At 39.2% G+C, this 18,521-nt stretch overlaps 1 protein-coding gene across 4 annotated transcripts in view; it reads right to left on the reverse strand.

Annotated features, from left to right (window-relative positions):
- LOC127447620 (tensin-1-like) overlaps nt 1–18,521 on the reverse strand; it is a 363,293-nt gene that overhangs the window by 263,737 nt on the left and 81,035 nt on the right. The gene's annotated exons all lie outside the window — the stretch shown is intronic.

Consider the following 18,521-nt stretch of genomic DNA (forward strand, 5'->3'; position numbering starts at 1 on the left):
ATAATGAATAAATTTTTCTCTGGGTTCCTAGAAGGGAAAAATCTTGAAAAAGATATCTTTAATACCTGTTATTTCTCCTAGACACCAATGACATTAAATGGAGAGCAAATGGAGAAGTCTCATGCTTCTTCTGATCAAAAGTCTCCAGTAATCTCACATGTGTCTCCTCAAGAGTTTCAGAAGAGAACTCAACAATGGTTCACTTTTGCCAAGAAGCCAAAATTATGCAATCAGAAGTCATAGTCATTGTGAACTTAAACATTTCTCAAATTCTTCAGACCAAATTATGGTTATAATTTGAGCTATGCTATTTACATTCATTTTATAGCTCCATACTGTTACTGTACAAACAACTGACTCGATTAATTCCATATGTATATCTCCTCAGGAATATTAGATGAGAATCATCTAAAACAAAAGTTGATACTAGGGTTGCTCTGATACCAAAATTTTGCCGTCGGTACGATACCAGCCCTGGAACTTCGGTATCAATACTAAATCGATACTTTGGCAACAAATAAATAGCCTCCCATTACTGATGAAATCACACAGAAAAGGACTGATTAAAAGAACTGCATAAAGTCTTGTAGTTGCAACTTCTGCATTTTCAATTTTAATGTTTCTGGATTCCATGTTTTATTTATTGTCCAGAGTTTTATTTTTATTTATTATAATTAAATGTCATCCCTCAACCCTAACCCTAACCCATCAAAAGTGTTTAATCAAATAAATAAATATCTTTAATCAAATAAAATAATAATTTTTACCAAAAAAATTGCAATTTGTTTTGGTCAAATAAAATGCTGCACAACAGAGCTTCAAAGTATAAATGAAAACATTAATGAAAAAAAATCTGATTACCTGTAGCACAGGGCTGCTACGGCTGAATCACAGTGTGCTGGCATTCAGCACACTTGTTTTTGTGATATTGCTTAAATGTAATAATAAATTACATTTAGTTATTATTAGTAACATTGCTATTACTTTGAATATTAAATTTTTTTATACAATAGTAATATTTTTCTGTCGTAATTTCTTCAATTTCACGCATCCAGTTAAACAGAGCTTTCACTTTGGAGGAACTTTTATTTTTGATGGCGCTTTGAGTTCCTCCTGTGTGGTAGTTTGCATTCCAATGAAATACTGAAATACTTGCAACAATCGGGAGATAAGATCTCAGAGCAGCAACACTTCTCGTTCATTCAGAAGCTTGCTGCACGTGCAGACTGCATATTATTTTATTAAATGACATCCTTCTGCTGTTTAATGATCACACTTGGCCATATCCAAACTGGTCTCATAGTGAAAACGTGACTCTATATACATTTTTGCAAAACTTGTTATTCGTGTCTTCAGGTACAATTTCCTGCAGTTTCCAGGTGAAATGAACACTAGAGGTGCTACAACAACTGTGTATTTTATTCACTTTCACACAAATCATGACATCAGTGGCTGATTATAACTTTGTAAACACGTATTTTTCTCTCTATTACTCAGACCCTGCTATGTTATGATATCCACACACTTTTACTGTAACGCATCTTTTGAAAAATTATACATTTTAACACTTGTATTACAGACCTACCTACATACACTGATCAACCACAACATTAAAACCACTGACAGGTGAAGTGAATAACATTTATTATCTCATTACAATGGCACCTGTCAAGGGGTGGGATATATTAGGCAGCAAGTGAACAGTCAGTTCTTGAATTTCATGTGTTGGAAGCAGGAAGAATGGGCAAGCGTAAGGATCTGAGCGACTTTGACAAGGGCCAAATTGTGCTGGCTAGACAACTGGGTCAGAGCATCTCCAAAACGGCAGGTCTTGTGGGATGTTCCTGGTATGCAGTGATTAGTACCTACCAAAAGTGGTCCAAGGAAGGACAACCGGTGAACTGGCGACAGGGTCATGGGCGCCCAAGGCTCATTGATGCGGGTGGGTGCGAAGGTTAGCCCGTCTGGTCCGATCCCACAGAAGAGCTACTGTAGCACAAATTGCTGAAAAACGTAATGCTGGCCATGATAGAAAGGTGTCAGAACACACAGTGCATCGCAGCTTGCTGCGTATGGTGCTGCGTAGCCACAGACCGGTCAGAGTGCCCATGCAGACCCCAGTCCACCGCCGAAAGTGCCTACAATGGGCACGTGACCATCAGAACTGGACCATGGAGCAATGGAAGATGGTGGCCTGGTCTGATGAATCACGTTTTCTTTTAGATCACGTGGACGGCCGGGTGCATGTGCATCATTTACCTGGGGAAGAGAAGAGATGGCAGAAGGATGCATCATGGGAAGAAGGCAGTCCGGCTGAGGCAGTGTGATGCTCTGGGCAATGTTCTGCTGGGAAACCTTGGGTCCTAGCATTCATGTGGATGTTACTTTGACACATACCACCCACCTAAAGATTGTTGCAGACCACGTACACCCCTTCATGGCAACGGTATTCCCTGATGGCAGAGGCCTCTTCAGCAGGATAATGCACCCTGCCACACTGCAAAAATTGTTCAGGAATGTTTTGAAGAGCATGACAAAGAGTTCAAGGTGTTGACTTGGCCTCCAAATTCCCCAGATCTCAATTTGATTGAGCATCTACGGGATGTGTGACCAACAAATCCGATCCATGGAGGATCAACCTCGCAACTTAACGTCTTGGTGCCAGATACCACAGGACACCTTCAGAGGTCTTGTGGAGTCCATGCCTCGATGGGTCAGAGCTGTTTTGGTGGCACGAGGGGGATCTACATGATATTAGGCAGGTGGTTTTAATGTTGTGGCTGATCAGTGTATGTACACTTATTCCTATATGATTTGCTTGCACGGTAGTGCACCTCATAGAGCGTTGGACTTTGGACTCGGTTCAAAACCAGACAAGAACTCAAGCTGACACGTGACACGACAGAGACATAGAAGTGACACGTATAGACATGGTTGCTTCAGAAAATGTGCTTTTAATTTTGCTTCTGCATTTTAAAACACTATCGGTTAAGTATAGGTGTTGGTTAAGGGTAAGGATGTCTGTTTTGTTAAACTCTCAATGAGGTTCTCTTTAATCAGAATCAGAATGAGCTTTATTGCCAAGTATGCAATAAAGGACATACAAGGAATTTGTCTTGGTGACAGAAGCATCCACTGCACAAACAATACAAGACAGAAAAAATAGAAAAAAATAGAATAAAAATAAAAAGTGAATAGAAAATATAAGTATATATAGAAATACACAATAAGACAAATACAAATCTGTTATATGCAGATGGTGCAAGGGAATGTAATGGCAGATGAGGTATGATATGTTGGATAAATATAAATAGACTAAGCTGTGTATTGCACATAATTATTGCTCAGTGGGGAAGTTTTAACTGTTCATGAAATGATAGCCTGAGGGAAAAAAAACTGTTCTTGTGCCTGCTCCTGGTGCTCAGTGCTCTGTAGCACCGGCCAGAAGGCAACAGTTCAAAGAGGTAGTGGCGTCCAGAGTGATTTTTCCAGCACATTTCCTCACTCTGGAAGTGTACAGTTCTTGAAGTGAGGGCTGGGGGCAACCAATAATCCGCTCAGCAGTCTGAACTGTCCTTTGTAGTATTCTGATGTCTGATTTCATAGATGAACCAAACCAGACAGTTATTGAAGCGCAGAGGACAGACTCAATCACTACTGAGTAGAACTGTATCAGCAGCGCCTGTGGCAGGTTGAACTTCCTCAACTGGTGAAGGAAGTACAACCTCTGCTGGGCCTTGTGGGCCTCTGCTTGAGTCAATGTGGGTCTCCCACTTCAGGTCCTGTGAGATGGTAGAGCCCAGGAACCTGAATGACTCCACTGCTGCCACAGTGCTGTTCACAATGGTGAGTGGGGCCAATGTTGAGGCGTTCCTCCTAAAGTCCACTGTTTTGAGCGTGTTCAGCTCAAGGTTGTTTTGACTGCACCAGACAGCCAGCTTTTCAACCTCCCTTCTGTATGCAGACTCATCGTCATCCTGGATGAAGCTGATGGCAGTAGTGTCATCTGCAAACTTCAGCAGCTTGACAGAGGGGTCCTTGGCGGTGCAGTAATTTGTGTACAGGGAGAAGAGTAGTGGGGAGAGCACACATCCCTGGGGGGCACCAGTGCTGATCGTACAGGTGCCAGAAGTGAATTTACCCAGTCTCACTAACTGCTGCCTGTCCGTCAGAAAGCTGGTAATCCACTGACAGACAGAGGTGGGAACAGAAAATTGGTTTAATTTAGTCCAGAGAATAGCTGGGATGATAGTGTTGAAAGCCGAACTGATGTCCTCAAAAAAGATCCTTGCATATGTCCTCGTCTGTCCAGATGTTGCAGGATATGATGCAATCCCATGTTGACTGCATCATCCACAGACCTGTTTGCTCAATAAGCAAATTGAAGGGGGTCCAGAAAGGGTCCAGTGATGTCCTTAATGTGGGCACCAGTCTCTCAAATGACTTCATGACCACAGATGTCAGAGTGACTGGTTTGTAGTCATTAATTCCTGTGGTTTTGGGTTTCTTTGGGACAGGGATGATGGTAGAGTGTTTGAAGCAGCAGGGAACTTCACACTGCTCCAGTGATCTGTTGAAGATCTGTGTGAAGATGGGGGCCAGCTGGTCAGCACAGGATTTTAGACAAGTGGGTGAAACACCATCTGGGCCCTGTGCTTTCCTTGTCTTTTGTTTCCGGAATACCCGGCACACATATTTTTCACAGATCTTAAGTGCAGGTTGAGTAGCACGAGGGGGGAGGAGGGTGGTTGCAGGAGGTGTTGATGTTTGTGTGAAGTGAAAGTCAGAGCGGGTGTGGGGTGTGAGACTGGGCTTTTCAAATCTACAGTAAAACACATTCAGGTCGTCAGCCAGTTATTGATTCCCTACACTGTTGGGGGATGGTGTCTTGTAGTTAGTAATGTCTTTCAGGCCTCTCTACACTGATGCAGGGTCGTTAGCTGAAAACTTGTTTTTCAGCTTCTCAGAGTAGCTTCTTTTAGCCATTCTATTCTCTTTTGTCAGTGTGTTTCTGGCCTGATTGTACAAGATTTTATCCCCACTTCTGTAAGCATCCTCTTTGGCCTGACAAAGCTGCCTGAGTTTCACTGTAAACCATGGTTTGTCATTGTTGAACTTTAAATAAGTCCCAGTAGGAATACACATATCCTCACAGAAACAGATATATGATGTCACAGTATCTGTGAGCTCGTCCAGATTGGTGTCTGCAGCTTCAAAAACACTCAAATCAGTGCAAAGCAGGCTTGTAGTTCCAGCTCTGCTTCATTGTTCCAACTTTTTATAGTCTTTACTACAGGTTTAGCTGATTTTTGTTTCTGCCTGTAGGTCAGAATGTAATGTATGCATGTAATGTACTGTCTGTATTGTCTCAGTTGTTTCTACTAGACGGTAATGAGATTAAATGGAGAGCAAATGGAGACTTTTGCTGAAGTCTCTTGCTTCTCCTACAAAAAAGATCCCAGTATGGTCATTCTTAAGCTAAACATAAACATAAACTTTAGTAATTCTCCTGAGCTATGAACGAGCAACTAGCAATACAATGAGCAATACAATTTTCCTCTGCCTATGTAAATCATCTTCAATGCCACAGCTAAATTTCTCTGCCCCAGATATTAACGAAGCTGAGCGTGTGCTGGTGACACAGCCACCAAAGACAGATCCTAACCCAGACAGCAAACAGAAGAAATCTGAATGCCGTAAAGTTAAACTGTTTCACTACACAGTCACAATCCATCAAACCAAAATTGGTCTGCTGGAAGGAAAGATGATCTGGTGTTGGATCTCATAGTGAACTCAATCTTTCTTTCTTTCTCTCTGGGTAATGTATGTTATCCTTTGGCATTTCCTTCTTCATCAGTCTGAGACAAGACCTTTCCTATGTGGCAGACCTGTTTTTACTCACCAGCACATTTGCGGTTCAGGTTGCATTGGTTTCAGCTTCAGACAGCATGCCCACAGACTGTATACTGACAGACTGATGTATACTGCGCTAAAAAGGATTGGCTGATTTCTACTCAATTTCCAGTAGTCAGGGTGCATTGATCTGCCTAGAAACAAGGTAATTTCGAAATGGTAGCTCTAGCACTGCGGAAACTTTCACGAGAGTACATTCGCTGCTACCTTTTCGCTGGGTTAGGGTAGATCTTGCAAACATTTTGCAGCACAAATGGTTACGATCTAGATATAGCCTGAAAACAAAGTTGCATCTACAGAGTACAGGGTTGATACAATGAGTATTTCTAAAAAAAAAATAAAAAATTAAAAACAAAAATAAAAATCACTGGATTTGCCAGAGTTTGTCAAATTAGTGGGATTAAATCTTTGAAAGATATTCAGAGTTTGAATATACAGTACTGTGCAAAGTCTTAGGCACATAAGGTGTTTCACAAAAGCATTTGTCTTAAGATGGTTATTTATATCTTCAGCTTTAGTGTTTCAATAGGAAATATAAATGTTAGACTCCCAAACATTAATTTTGCAAAGAGAAAAGATTAGAATAGAAGAACAGGGAGCCCTGCAACAGATGTCATGGCCCCCACAAAGCCCCCCACTGAACATCGTGTCAGTCTGAGGTTACATAAAGAGACAGAAGCAATTGAGACAGGCTAAATAGATATACGATCTGTGGCGAATTCTCCAAGAAGCTTGGAACATCCTATCTGCGAACAACCAAGAAAAACTGTGTCCAGGTGTACCTAGGAGAATTGGTGCTGTTTTAAAGGCAAAGGTGGTCACACCGAATATTGATGTAGCTTTTTATGTTTACTGGACTTTGTATGTCATTAAGTGATAAATGAAACTATTTATTTCACTATTTTTGAAGATATCCTCACTATGCAACATTTTTCACAACTGCCTAAAACTTTTGCACAGAACTGTACCTAATTGAAATTCATCCTCCAAACCTCAGTCAGGAAATGGACCTTCAAAAGGATTTGGGGTAGTCTGCGTTTAGGCTTTCTTTTATCTCAATACACTTTGATATAATTATTTATTTGATTATTATTTATAAGATTATTATAATCTTGCTCGTTTTGATTCAGATTATTTAGAAGTGCAGAAGCTTTTATTTTTGAAGACATCCTCACTATACCTCACAACAAGTGCCTAAAACTTTTGCACAGTACTGTATAGAGTTTGAGGCATGTAGAAGCAAGTAAACTAGATTTCCACAAGCAGAATCGTATATATTCCACTTTGTTATTTCTGTGTCTGAGTTATGTCTATAGGCCTGTCATGATTATTACATAATTTTCTGATCGGCATTATTTGCAGTAACCGTAATTATTGTGCAATTTAAATTCCAATCATATTTTACAATCAAAATAAAGGAAATTGAAACAATTATATAATATAATATAATGTAATGTAATATAATATAATATAATATAAAGTCGACCAAGACTAAAGTAAACCAGAAAGAGAGACATAGAGTATTTTATGTATCTGGAAATATTTAAATATTGAAAATATTATTTTTCATGTTATTCTACCCCAATAAAATATTTTCCAAGATTTGAAAGCCTTAAAGCAAATACTATATCCCTATATTATTATATCATTTCAAGTTAATGAACAAATTACTTCTATCCACTAGCAGAGTCATATATTCCATTTAGTTATTTATGAGTCTGAGTTATGTCTATAGGTTTTCATGATTATTACATAATTGTCTGATCAGGATTATTAGAGATAACCGCGATTGTTACACAGGTCTCTGGAATGTGGAGCCATGGTGCCATCAGATATTTCTGAGTAACAACCGCACATTCGGGGATTAAGTTATATCAGACCGGTCGTCCGGGTATTGCGAATAATCTTTCCTATTCTCATATCACTATGTGATCCCTACAAGTAAGCTAATAAAATAATTTCAACTCAAATCAATGTTTCATGTCCATTTACTTATTTATTTGGCAAGTAGTCTTGTAATAAGCTAGATAATGACAGTCAGATTGTCACTTTCACAAAATAAACACCACCAGAATGCCAACAGAAACCGGAGGTGGAATTCAGCTGTTCAACGATTTCTATCTTCTCACATAATAACATAATTTCAATGCAAATCAATATTTTTAAGTCCATTTACTTATTTGGTTAGTAATAGTGAAATAAGCTGGACAAAGCTAGATGGTTGTTATTGGCTATGTTATAAAATATTCAGAAGTCATAAATATTATATGACATGTTACAGTAACTTCACATTGAGATCGTAAACACAATATCCCCGAGTAATGTTACAATACAACTAGGGCTGGCGATATGGCAAAAAAATATAATCTCGATTTTTATCAAACTTGTGGATGATTCACTATTCAATTTTTTCAAGTTTTAAATGTACTCCAACATGATTCAAATTCTATGTTCTTTATTAGAATGGCAACCTGGTTTGAGAAACCCAAGTTCTTTTCATTATAGGAAACAAAGATGTGCAAAAAAACAATTTACAGATGCACCACAGGGGTAAGTTATCAACAAAGTGTAAATGAAAAATAAATTAAAATCTAATATACCCAGATGTTCAGAAATAATAGAATAAGAAAACTGCAAAATAATGCTAAAATCATTTTATCTAAACCAAGTCTATCTAGAAAGTTATCAAGAAATTAATATCTATAAATTATCAAGTTTATCTAGAAAGTACTCATTGTATATCAAACAATTTGTGTGTATATTCATAAACCGCTGCAGATAGACACATGCCCTCTAGCGGTTCACGCTGAGCAGCGCAGCAATATGAAATAATTTATCACTACAATTCAACTAGCAAAGTTTGTCAAAATGATCGCTTGCCAAATGTTGGCAATAGATGCAGTACACTTGAAACACATCACAGAACAAAGCAATAATTTGCGATCTATCTGAATCATCATGGCAAAAGGAGCATCAGATGTTTAATTCCCATATAGCCTCTCCATGATTTGAAATTAAGTGCCCATAACTGTCACGTAACTAGTGCTTTTTTATGGGTAAAAAGAAAAGAAAGGAGGCTGTTCATCAACACGCACGTGTTGAGGCCAGTTATGGTCTAAAGCCAGTGTACACCTGCATGATGGACGAAGCTGAGCTACAATCACACCATGTACAATCGTACTGGGAATATTACCACTGTCTTTTACATCAGTCTCCATGTTGTTAACCTGTCAAGTTCATTTGGAGCGCGCCACACATGTGCAGCTGATCAGATCGGGAGCGGAATTAAGACAGGCTCTATGAATTATTTTTCTCTTCCTTATTCAGCCATTGGTGGATTTACAACGTATCTAACTTTAGTGTTTGCAATATTATTATTTATTTTTTTTGTCAAAATGCAAAATTGAATTAATCTGAAAAATCTGAAAAACCACCCAGCCCTAAATACAACCAAAATAAGCTTCAACAACCCTACCAGAAAGCATATCCAAGCATTGTAGCTAGTGACAACACTATGCTCAATAATGATGTTAATTGTTATGCAAAAAACCTTACGTAATGCAGCTTTAAATCAAAATGAATTGTGATTGGCCATTTGATGGTCAGACAGACGGTCTCTTCCTGTCTAAGTGGGTGGTTCTTGGTGAGAATAAGCTGCAAAGTGGGCCAGACATTATGGCAACAGTCAAAAATCTGGATATGAGAGACTAAGGTTGAATTGGCTGACAGAATGAATGTCCATAGTTATAGAGTATGGAAAATTACTGCAAACATAAGGAAAAATGGCATCCATTCCCATTGATTTTGAGTTTTAGTATTTCATTTACTGTAGCACTAAGCTCTTTATAACAGATCACAGTGGCAGACTGATGTCACTATACCCACTTATTTCTTTCAGGTTTTGGCAGGCTTAAGGCCAGATGATAAGAGTGAGGGATTAGTCCCAGTTTGATTAACTCAGACACAATGAAAACCATACAGTCCTCATAGCACCTCAAAGCCGAGGCATCAGAAGCCTTAGTTTTATTTTTTTTCCTTCATGCAGATCAGTCCTTTTATGAGTTCCATTCTGGTCAATAGACCAACTAAATGTACACACACTGAACGGCTGCGATGCGTTTTCATTCGCCTCTATTTCAAGAACATGAATCAGATGAGAAGAAGTATAATATAGGAAATAATATCCGGCATGAGATTCAGCGTATTAGAGGAGATTGGGGTCAAAACATGGAGAAAAGGGATGATTTGAAGAGCTGAGCCTTTCTGTGGAGATAGAAGGGGCTTCTTGAGGATACTGGTAAAGCTAATGAAAGTATATGACAGCCGAGTCATTTCTCTATGGTGATTGTAGGGCTGAGCGATATATAGAATATTCACAATATAGTGGCAATGATTTTGCTGGCGATATGAACTTAAGCAACACTGAGATCATTTTAATGCACTTTTTATTTGGCCATTAAGTTAAAGACTGTGACTTGCAAGTATGAGACTGTTAAAATGTTTTACACGTGTCTCTGATTTAAACTTCAGAGGCAAAAATGGCTTTAAAGTGAGCACATTCGATTCAGTTCAAACTGTACAGTTTGAAAGAATCAATTCAAAACTCTTCAGTTTATTTCTTGTTGTCCAAGGGAAGAAAAAAAAAAAAAAAGGAAAAAAATTATATATATATATATATAAATTATAGAAACTAGTCTGTATATACTGTTTATACATATAGTATATATACACTGTATGCTTTATATGGGTTCTTTAACTTTGGGCAAACTTAGCATTGTAAACTTCTAGAAAGCAGTCACAAGTAGTCTACTAATAATGTTATAACAGTGAATGTAAATGCATTACAGGAGAACTGTCATTTTTGGCATTTTTTCTGAAAGTCATGAAAATTTCCACCAGTTGTAATTTTTGAAAAATATATAGAAATAATTTTCACATAATAAACATTGAAATGGTTTGTGTTCATTTTACTCTTTGTTTAGATTATCATAGTTTTAAACACTTTATTTGTATTTCTATAATGGATTTTCAGTTTAAAAAAAAAAACAACAACTAAAATCTTTACACAGAAGGCATTTATGTGATGATGATGGCATGGAAAAAAGTTTTTAAATTAGCTTTAATGTGACCTTCATATAACAAAAATGTAAATTGCAATTTACAATCTGTTACATTTCATAAAAATCAACCCCAAGAAATTAAAGTGCCCAAAGTCGAAGAAACCAAGATAAACAGTATTCACGTTAGATTGAGAGAAAGAGAGAAAAACAAAATAGATAGATTGCCTTGACCAACAAAAAAATAAAAATAAAAATAAATAAAGGGGTTTTAATGTACATCTGTCACTGTATTTTTTATGTTCATAATGTCTTGTTAATTGTTAATTTTATTTTATATTATATAGTTTATTTTATTATTATTGTTTATTTTATTCACTACCTGACACCTTATTTTAATAATCTTTTTTATTGTTATTTACTACTGTTTTATTATTATTATTATGAAGTGGCATTCAACTGATCACAATGTATAGTCAGGACATTAATAGAACAAAATTATTATTACAATTTGAAAAAAATGTTCAGAACTTCTTAAACTACTTCAAAGAGTTCTCATCAAAAAATCCTCCACGTGCAGCAATGACAGCTTTGCAGATCCTTGACATTCCAGCTGTCAGTTTGTCCAGATACTCAGGTGACATTTCACCCCACGCCTCCTGTAGCACTTGCCATAGATGTGGCTGTCTTGTCGGGCACTTCTCACGCACCTTACAGTCTAGCTGATCCCACAAAAGCTCAATGGGGTTAAGATCCATAACACTCTTTTCCAATTATCTGTTGTCCAATGTCTGTGTTTCTTTGCCCACTCTAACCATTTCTTTTTCTTTTTCAGTTTCAAAAGTGTCTTTTTCTTTGCAATTCTTCCCATAAGGCCTGCACCCCTGAGTCTTCTCTTTACTGTTGTACATGAAACTGGTGTTGAGCGGGTAGAATTCAATGAAGCTGTCAGCTGAGGACATGTGAGGTGTCTATTTCTCAAACTAGAGACTCTGATGTACTTATCCTCTTGTTTAGTTGTACATCTGGCCTTCCACATCTCTTTCTGTCCTTGTTAGAGCCAGTTGTCCTTTGTCTTTGAAGACTGTAGTGTACACCTTTGTATGAAATCAAAGTTTTTTGGCAATTTCAAGCATTGTACAGCCTTCATTCCTCAAAACAATGATTGACTGATGAGTTTCTAGAGAGAGCTGTTTCTTTTTTTGCCATTTTTGACCTAATATTGACCTTAAGACATGCCAGTCTATTGCATACTGTGGCAGCTCAAGAACAAACACAATGTTAAGCTTCATTTAATGAACCAAATAGAGTTCAGCTGTGTTTGATATAATGGCAAGTGATTTTCTAGTACCAAATTAGCAATTTAACATGATTACTCAAGGATAAGGTGTTGCTGCTGGAAATGGGGCCTGTCTAGATTTGATCAAAAATGACTTTTTTCAAATAGTGTTGGTGCTGTTTTTTTACATCAGTAAAGATCTGACTATACATTGTGATCAGTTGAATGCCACTTTGGTGAATGAAAGTACCAATTTCCTTCCAAAACAGCAAAACCTGTACATTATTCCAAATACTGGCCGCCAGTGTAAACACAATCATGCCAATGAAGTACTTTAAAACTGATAGATAGATAGATAGATAGATAGATAGACACAGACAAACAAATGTGATTGGATCACAAAAACCACATATGAATGTGGTCAAAACCGCATGTGACCACATCGCATTTGAGGTGTAAATGCTAATCCGTCATGAATGCGTCTCGGCAGCAGTGAAGTGCCACCCCTCACCTGTCAATCAACCTCAGTTTAGACCCTATGTAGACCTGTATTTAGGGCTGACCACATGTGATCGTATCACCCGAAACTCATCTTAATGCCAGGTGGAAATGGGGCCATAGAGATAGACTGACTGGGAGAGAGAAAGAAAGAGAGCGAGATTTGCAAATTTTATAGTGCAAAAATGAAGACACCACTTGAGCTGCCAGAACAGACCAAAACAGCCCACAAGCACTGCACAGCTTTCTCCAGATGAAAAGGCTTTAGCGTGCGTTTTTGTGTGATGGATTCTAAATCACCTGAAGGGAAGAAGAGGTCACAAAACAAAGACACAGATTAACAAAGGTCTGGCCACACTCACAGAACATCACAGTCAATGTCTGCACAGCCAATAACAGTCAGCATGCCACTTAACAGCTTTACACAGTCAGATAAGGGCTGTGCAGAGGAAATGCTCTGTCAGCATATATAAGCCTAGAGAAGTTATTACATTCACAGGCTCCTGTACTTTTTGTGCAACAGACAATTGTATTGGAACTCAACAAAAACAGACAGAGCGGCCTCTAGTGGCCAAGTTGATTTTGCATTTATTAGATTGTGATCTGATTTATTTCCCTTTTTTTAAACACTGAACTCAAGACAATCTCTAATCTTTGTCTCAAGAGAATTTGGTTTGAAGTATAGCAAGTAGAAAAGAGCTACATAGCTCAAAAGAGTTATAAAGTGTGAATTGTCACACCATAGGACAAGCAGAATTTTATGTTTAAGAAAAAAACAGTCATCCTAATCCTGGTGAAGAGTGGCCCTGAAAAACACGCACAGCATAATCAAATCCATCACTGCTCTGCATCAACATGGCTTTGACCTTCAGCCCAGTCCTTTCTTTGAGATGAAACACAGGCATTATTCTTATTGCCTCCATTATGGAAATAAAGCCTCTCTCTGAGCGGATGGTTGCCACTGGAGTCTGTGTCAAATGGGGTCATGCACAGACTGGGGAATGTTTTGAGTGAGATGGCCAGATTACTTTTTAGTTTTAGCTAGAGGACAGAGTTGAGGATGAAAGGATCAGAGGAAGTAAGGAAGGAAAGAATGGGAGGAGAGAGCTGGGCGGTAGAGATTATGCTATACCGTTTACAGTGTTGTAGATACAGTATATTTACGTGGCTGTCAGTAGGCAGGACTGCTTTATGTGATCTATACACAAGAGTGACGAAATACATGTAATGTGTAATGTGAAAATTCAGAGTGGGACATGTCCCAAACTGGTCAAGATGAGAAAGAACTTGTTATCAAGATGCTGTTAGGCACAAAGTTAAAGGAATATTCCGGGATCAGTAAAACTCAATCGACAGCATTTGTGGCATAATATTGATTACCACAAAAAAATAAATAAAAAAAGTTACAGTGAAACACTTACAATGGAAGTGAATGGGGGCCAATATGTTAACATTAAAATACTCACTGTTTCAAAAGTATAACCACAAGACACAAACAATATGCATGTTAACATGATTTAAGTGTGATAAAATCACTGTAACAGGTAAAAGATGGGCAAAGAGGAGGCGGGAACTGGCTGAACAGTAAACAAGGTTTAATGATATAACTCAACATAAAACAACATAAAACATATGGACACACAGACACGGCCACGTGCATCTCTCTCTCTCCCGAACTGGTGTCTCCGGCTCCCCTTTATCTCGCTCTCCCACTGATCAGCTGATTCAGTGCCAGCCACGCCCTCCTCCTTGTCACACTCCTCCCCCGCCCGATTCAGGCCAGGGGGCCGCCGGAGGAGAGAGAGAGAGAACTTGCCCGGCGGTTTCCGGACACGCTGTCACCCTGTCCTTAACCGCTCCTCCACCCTCTGGCAGACGACAGCTTGTTCCTCCCCCGGCGGACGGCAGCAAACCCACCGACCCCTGGCGGAAGGAACCGCTCCCCCCCTTCTCGGCGGACAGCAACGGTTTCTCCGGCTCTCGGCGGCTGGCAGCGACCCCTCCATCCCCAGGCAGATGGCCGCGGCTGCTCCTCTGGTGGACAGCAGCAGCGAGGACTCCACGACAGCGCATCCCTGCTCCCTCCCGGGTTTCGGCACCACTGTAACAGGTAAAGGATGGGCAAGGAGGAGGCGGGAACCAGCTGAACAGTAAACAAGTTTTAATGATATAACTCAACATAAATCATAAGTACACACAGACACACAGGCCGCGTGCATCTCTCTCTCTCTCTCTCTCCCGAACTGGCATCTCCCTTTTATCTCGCTCTCCCTCTGATCAGCTGATTCAGCGCCGGCCATGCACCCTCACGGCCCGGCCACGCCCTCCTCCTCTTCACAATCACTTACTAACCTTATTTGTGTAAAGTTAAAGCCAATTTTACAACTTCGTTGCCATGAGGATGTAATGTCAACAAACCCTAAAACGACTGTAAAAATTACGATTAACACAACTTTACAGCTCAAATAATACACAAGTTTTAACAGAAGTATTCATGTAATTGCTTTTATAAAATTATAAGCTTCACATTTCTGCCTTTAAACCCTCCAAAAATTGGCCCCATTCACTTCCATTGTAAGTGCCTCACTGTAATCTCCATTTTGTTTTGTTTTTTGAGGGAGGGACAAGACAAAATTATTTTTTTATGGTAATCAACTTTATGCCACAAATGCTGTGGATCAAGCTTAACTTGTATTGAACCCAAAATACTTATTTAATTGAGTTTATGTGTCGTATTTATGTAAAAGCAAAACTGATGCGCAATCACAGGTGTGCGTGTATTGTCTTTTTTACAAACACATTTACATTTATGTATTAAAAAACTATAATAATAAATAAATTGACAATATATTGAATCAGAGAGTTTGTGTTATAATAAATAAAATAATACAAAAAAAAATGTTTTTTTTGTTTTTGTTCGTTTTTCTCTGAGGTGAAGAAAACTCCGTGACACCTGTCGGCAGTGGGTGCTGGCTGAGGAGCCCAGCGATGTCGGGCATGTCATCGATCTCGTGGTGCTGGAGCAGTTCATCTCCTGACAACTGAAAGGATCGGCGGAGTGGGTCCAGTGCCACCGCCCGGCGTCGCTGGATGAAGCAGTACAGTTGGCGGAAGACCATTTAGCGGTGTACCCGGGGGCCGGCGCACCCCACTCTCTCTCTCTCTCTCTCTCTCTCTCTCTCTCTCTCTCTCTCTCTCTCTGTGATCCCTCCCCCTGCCCTATCCCCTCCTTCCTACACCCCTGCCCCGGCCTCAGGGGTGTATTAACCCTCCTGCTTCTCTCTCCCCCGGCTCTACCCATTCTTCCTCTCAGGTGGGGGAAGCTGCCACCACTAGTGTGGGTGTGAGGTTCGGGCCGGTCTGTTGGATTTACGGGGAGCCAGGTCACGTCTGTGAACAGTTCCCAGTTATGGAGGTGCGGACGTTGATCTGGGTCCCCGACACTCCACAGGTCGCTCCCAATTGAGCTAGGACATACCAAATACCCGTGAGTATTGGGGGGGTACATACCAAGCCTTGGTGGATTTAGGATGTAACCAAACCTCTATTCATCAATGCTTGATTCAAAATGGGGAATTGAATACAAATAATCAGGTGAAGGTGAGGTGTGTGCACAAGGATATTTACGATTATCCTGCAGTGACCGTCACTATTCATTTTTTGGGGTCAAAAGCATAACATTGAGGCTGTGGTTAGTTCCCGTCACACCCATCCACTAATTTTGTGTACTAATTGGCCGGTTTTTCCCAAATTGTTAAAAGGGTTGTGTGTGGATGGGTCCTGTAATACAGTGGGATGGTGTGGGTGTGCAATGCACTGACGGAGGAAGCGGGAGCCGGTTTCCACAGTCCACGTGAGTCACGTTTATTTCAAACAAAACAGAAATTGCTTTTCAGCATAAACGAAACCAAAATACTGCTTTTAGACTTTAACAGACTGTTTAAAACTTGTGCATTAGTGTAGACATAAATTGTATTGTTGCAATTGTCAGTTGTCACAAATAGTTAATCCCAGCAGTTTTAATCATAATCTCAATTACTTCTTGGTTAATCGTGTAACCCTACCATGATGTAAGATCTTGGTAATATTGCCCATCCCTAGAGGAGATAGATATGATATATGTTAAGTGGACATGCTATATGAATTCACACAGACTGAAGTATTTTTATTTTTTTTCCTTTACTGGAGCTCCAATTATTATGTTGTGTGCAATGAAGTGACATCACTTGTTGGATATCCTCCAATGTACTCATTCTTGCTTAGTATTAACTAATGACCCTATAACAAACACACACACACACACACACACACACACACATTCACTCAACAATCTGTTCCTCTATTCCATCCATGGAAAACAATGAATACACACCCACTCTGACTTCAGCCTCACGTGTGATTGCACGTTTTCCCCGAGTGGTCTTTCTGAGGAGTGGCCAACACACACGCATACATCCTCCCAGCGGAATAAAACAAATGTAAACTTCTCTCCACACACAACACAAACACACAGAGGTCTGAGGGTCTTAATTCTCCTGCAGTTAGATGTCATTCTAACCTATTACATACCACCGAAGTGAGTGCCAAACCAAACTAACAAACCCTACGCTTGTCTAACTTATCTTGCTTGATACTCAGGATATCCAGAAAGCTCTGTAATTAGTTTTGTGGAAGTTAGATCATTGTGGTTCTCTGCTTGTCATACTTTCTGTGTTATATAACTTGTGTGTGTTTACACAGAGTATCAAAGGAACCAATGCCGGACCAGATGTTTGTTAAAAGCTTTGAAAGCACTATGACATGTTATCTCATCCCCGGCAACTGTGGGAACTCCATACTTACCTAATTACCTGATATCTAATACATAATATACTGCTACTAATAATAAATACTACTATGTTACTCAATAACATGACTTATACCACTCTGATGACCTTCTAAATGCATTTAATTTGATAGTCAGTACAATGACTTACATAACGAGAAAACAAGACATGCATGTTTAGATGTGGCCGGAACGTCGGTTCTGTTCTGTTAACCTATTGAGCTGCCTACATAAGTAGCATTTTAAAGCATTATAGTCATGTTCCTGACACAAATGTTGTTCCAAAAGGAACTTTTTATTTTTTTTACACGAGTTACTGGCACTCCAGTTCTGAAAAAAGTTTTTTTATTTTTATTTTTTTAGACACCATTCGCATATAATATAATTAAGGGGGTGCTGAAGTTTTAGACCATCCAATTTCAGTGAAAAAATGAAATAATGATGCTGTCCCCTTTCTAAGATTATCTTTTTTGACCTGTATTTTTGTGGCAAAATCATAGATGGAAATTGTAATTTTGACCTCCCCCAACAAAATAATTGATAGCTCAGAAAAATATAGATCCATGGCATTTAATATTTTGGTTTTTTTTACCAGTAAAATTTTGAGCAGGGAACCTCTAGTTGAATTGACACAGAGTTACTCCTTACATTGACCTCCAACAAACCTCTCTCAAAACTCTGCAGTGAGAATGTGTCCAATGTACTGTATATTTAACATGATAAAGGGTGCTATCAGAGGCAGTGTCACTAAAAGGATGTAAAGTCCATCTCAGGATGAATTCTAACTTGGCCAAGTCTGTAAGTGGCTATTAATTTATGAGCTGTGAGGATATTAGGTGAATGAGAGAAAAAGGGCTTCATCTTCCCTAATGATAAATGCCAGAGGAAAACAGCAAGGACTGCAATCAAAATGCCAATATCTTGAAATTTATTTTATGGCGAAAGACAA

This window comes from Myxocyprinus asiaticus, chromosome 10 (genome assembly GCF_019703515.2).
Source record: "Myxocyprinus asiaticus isolate MX2 ecotype Aquarium Trade chromosome 10, UBuf_Myxa_2, whole genome shotgun sequence".
Classification (NCBI taxonomy): Eukaryota; Metazoa; Chordata; class Actinopteri; order Cypriniformes; family Catostomidae; genus Myxocyprinus; species Myxocyprinus asiaticus.